The following is a 4470-nucleotide window of genomic DNA, read 5'->3' on the forward strand; positions in this document are numbered from 1 at the left end:
GTTCTATAAGCCCAAACAGCTTCATCGAGCTTTAAAGACCAATCATTCCTTGACGGACAAACAACCTTCTCTAAAATGTGCTTGATCTCTCTGTTAGACACTTCCGCTTGACCATTTGTTTGCGGATGATAGGCAGTAGCAACACGATGATTCACATTGTAGCGCTGTATTATTGAAGTAAACTTACGGTTGCATAAATGCGACCCTTCATCACTTATGATTACTCGTGGCATCCCAAACCTTGTGAAAATCTGCTTATGAAGAAAATTCAACACTGCCTTTGCATCATTTGTCGGTAGAGCTTTGACTTCTACCCATTTTGAGACATAATCGACTACCAGCAAGATGTACTGATTATTGCAGGATGAGACAAAAGGCCCCATAAAATCAATTCCCCAAACATCAAAGACCTCGACTTCAAGCATCACATTTAACGGCATCTCATCCTTTCTCGTAAGATTTCCCACTCTTTGGCAACGATCACACCTTAAAATGAATTGATGAGCATCCTTAAACAAAGTAGGCCAGAAATAACCTGCTTGCAGAATACGAGCTGCCGTCTTCTCACCACCATAGTGTCCACCATAAACTGTGGAGTGGCAGTCTCGTAATATCCCCTCTGTCTCACAGAATGGGATACATCTCCTGATGATCTGGTCAGCTCCATGTCTAAACAAATACGGTTCATCCCACATATACCACTTCACCTCATGCAGAAACTTCTTCTTTTGGGATGTGGTCAAATTAGGAGGCCTTATATTGCTGATAAGATAATTCACAATATCTGCGAACCATGACTCTTCCTCCTGAACTGTGAATAACTGCTCATCCGGAAAAGATTTGTTGATCAACATCTTATCATGTGAAGTAGACTCGGGATTCTCCAATCTAGAGAGATGGTCAGCTACTTGATTCTCAGTACCTTTTCGATCCTTGATCTTTAACTCAAATTCTTGTAGCAAGAGCACCCAACGAATGAGTCTCGACTTCGAATCCTTCTTGGAAACCAAATAGCGAATGGCCGCATGATCAATGAACACTGTCACCCTTGTCCCAAGAACTACGCCCACCGCATAATCACTCGCATCACACATCATCTCAAAAGGCTCTGTCCAATCAGATGCTGTAATAACTAGTGCAGTTATCAAACTCTTCTTGAGAGTTTCGAATGCCGTCAAGCATTCATCATCAAATTTGAAAGGCACATCCTTCTCAAGCAAGTTGCACAACGGCTTAGATATCTTCGAAAAGTCCTTGATGAAACGCCGATAAAAACCCGCATGACCAAGAAAACTACGGATTCCTTTCACAGAAATAGGTGGTGGAAGATTTTCAATGACTCCCACCTTGGCTTTGTCCACCTCAAGACCCTTGCTAGAGACCTTATGCCCAAGAATAATACCTTCACGCATCATAAAATGACATTTTTCCCAATTGAGCACCAAATTAGTTTCCACACACCTTTTGAGTACTGCACGAAGATTATTGAAACATTCATCATACTAATGTCCAAAGACGGAGAAGTCGTCCATAAACACCTCGACATTATTTCCAATCATATCAGAGAATATAGCCATCATACATCTCTAAAAAGTGGTCGGTGCGCCACATAACCCAGATGAAACTCTGCGAAAAGCAAACGTGCCAAATGGATAAGTGAAGGTAGTCTTTTCTTGATCCTCTAGTGCAATACAAATCTGATTATACCCTGAATAGCCATCCAGAAGACAATAATACTCATGACCGGCCAACCTGTCAAGCATCTGATCAATAAACGGAAGAGGGAAGTGATCCTTCCTCGTGGCCTTGTTCAACTTTCTGTAGTCCATGCATACTCTTCATCCTGTGACTGTTCTCGTGGGGATGAGCTCGTTCTTCTCGTTTGCTACCACAGTGATACCTCCTTCCTTAGGTACACATTGCACGGAGCTCACCCAAGAACTGTCAGAAATAGGATAAATGATTCCCACATCCAGCCACTTCAGAATTTCTTTCTTCACCACTTCTTTCATGATGGGATTAAGTCTGCGTTGTTGCTCAACAGTCGGCTTACTACCCTCTTCTAGCAGAATCTTATGCATGCAGTATGAAGGGTTGATCTCTTTGATGTCTGTTATAGTCCATCCGATAGCCGATTTTAATTCTCTCAAGATCCTTAAAAGCTTGTCCTCCTCACCACCTGAAAGGTCAGATGCAATAATAACAGGTAAAGTAGATGCATCACCTAAAAAAGCATACCTCAAGTGTTCAGGCAATGGTTTAAGCTCCAAGGTAGGTGCTTCCTCAATAGATGGTTTGAGCTTTCTTTCATCATTTTTGAGGTCAGAAGTACCAAGAGATTCAAATGGCATGTCTAGCTTTCGCCTCCAGGGAGAAGCATTTAGATATTGTAGTTGCTCATTGCCATCCTCATCATCACTGTCAAAATCCCCCACTAAGGCCTTCTCTAATGCATCAGACATTAGCATATGATTAAGTTCTGAAGTAACCGTAGAATCAATCAAATCCACTTTTAAGCACTCCTCATCTTCTGTAGGGAATTTCATTGTTTTGAATACATTGAATGTCACATCCTGATCCTGCACCTGCATAGTAAGTTCACCTTCCTGCACATCTATCAAGGTATGGCCTGTAGCCAGGAAAGGTCTTCCCAAGATTATGGGAATCTTCTTATCTTCCTCGAAATCCAGAATAACAAAGTCTGCAGGAAAGAAGGGCTTATCCACCTTTACTAGCACATCCTCCACTATGCCTCGTGGGTAATTAATAGAACGATCAGCCAATTGTAGAGACATGTAGGTGGGTTTTGGATCAGGCAAATTCAACTTTTTAAAGATCGACAACGGCATCAGATTGATGCTTGCTCCCAAATCACAAAGGCCTTGTCAAAAGACAATTTGCCAATGGTGCAAGGAATGGTGAAGCTACCTGGATCTTTAAGCTTTGGAGGTAAATTTTGTTACAGCAAAGCACTGCATTCTTCCGTTAGAGCAACGGTCTCAAGGTCATCCATTTTCACCTTCCTTGAAAGAATACTCTTCATAAATTTCGCATAACTAGGCATTTGCTCCAGAGCCTCAGCGAAAGGTATATTGATGTGAAGTTTCTTGAACATCTCCAGAAACTTACCGAACTGCTTATCCAGCTTTTGTTGTTACAATCTCTTAGGGAAAGGTGGTGGAGGATAGAGATGTTTCTCCCCTGTATTACCCTCAGGCAGAGTGTGTTAAACAATAGTCTTCCTTGGTTCCGCCGCTTTCTCCTTTTGCTTAGCTTCTTCATCACCAGCTTCAGCTTCTCCTTCTTTTGCTTTTTCCGCATCAGCAACTTTTCCAGAACTTAAGGTAATAGCCTTGACTTTCTATTTAGCTTCCTTCCTGCCTGGCACTTCAGTATCACTGGAAAGTGTGCCAGGTTGACGATTGAGTACTGCATTGGCTATTTGACCGATTTGATTTTCCAAGGTCTTGATAGAAACCGCCTGACTTTTGCACAACAGCTTAAGTTCCTCAAAATCAGCACTAGAGGGTGGAGCTGCACCTCCTTGTTGAGGATATGATTGCCTTTGAGCATAATGTTACGGTTGCTGGAATCTAGGTGGATTGAACTATTTACTTACGCCTTGCTGATATGGTTGCTGAATAGCATTCTGATTATTACTCCAGCTGAAATTTGGATGATTTCTGTTGTTAGGATGATAAGTAGCTGGCACAGGCTGCTGTTGTCACTGATAATTGTTCACATACTGAACAGATTCATTAACAAGAGAACACCGATCCGTAGCATGAGAACCTGCACAAAGCTCACAGACCATAGCTATCTGATTGACCCCATAGGTGGCTAGAGAGTCCACCTTCATACACAGTGCTTGAAGCTGCGCTGCAATAGCTGTAGCTGCATCGACTTCCAGAATACCTGCTACCTTCCTTTGAGTTGGGTTCTGATGCTCATTTACAGCTATAGTCTCAATAAGATTATAAGCCTCAGTATAGCTTTTGGCCCACAAGGCGCCTTCAGCTGCTGCATCGAGCATGGGCCTAGATTGGGCTCCCAAACCATCATAGAAACCAGTGATCACCATCCAATCAGGCATTCCATGATGTGGACACTTTCTCAACATCTCTTTGTAGCGCTCCCAAGCTTCGCACATAGATTCTGTAGCTTGCTGCGCAAACTGAGTAAGAGCACTCCTCATAGCCGCTGTAATAACCCCAATTTTTGGAAATTTTTGAAACCCTTATGAATAGTGTTTTTGCTGAATGAGAAAACTTTTCATGCCACACTATGTAGGGTTCTGTTATGGATATTCTGAGATTTTATTAGTACTCTATATGGTATATAAGTGTATGTAAAGATCGTCAGAATCCAATTCCGAACACTTTGATTTTTCCCGAAAATCTACCAGATACAGAAAGAATTGAGTATAAGGTAACAGAATAAAAAGGATTTAAATTCAAGGATTATAAGAGA

General features: G+C 41.9%; 1 non-coding gene across 1 annotated transcript; it reads left to right on the forward strand.

Annotated features, from left to right (window-relative positions):
• Positions 1–4091: 4091 nt before the first annotated feature.
• On the forward strand, positions 4092–4198 carry LOC141687589 (small nucleolar RNA R71). Its single transcript, XR_012561081.1, has one exon. It is a non-coding gene; the product is annotated as a small nucleolar RNA R71 (small nucleolar RNA).
• The last annotated feature ends 272 nt before the right edge of the window (positions 4199–4470 follow it).

The sequence above is a fragment of the Apium graveolens genome, chromosome 9 (assembly GCF_009905375.1).
Source record: "Apium graveolens cultivar Ventura chromosome 9, ASM990537v1, whole genome shotgun sequence".
Taxonomy (NCBI): Eukaryota; Viridiplantae; Streptophyta; class Magnoliopsida; order Apiales; family Apiaceae; genus Apium; species Apium graveolens.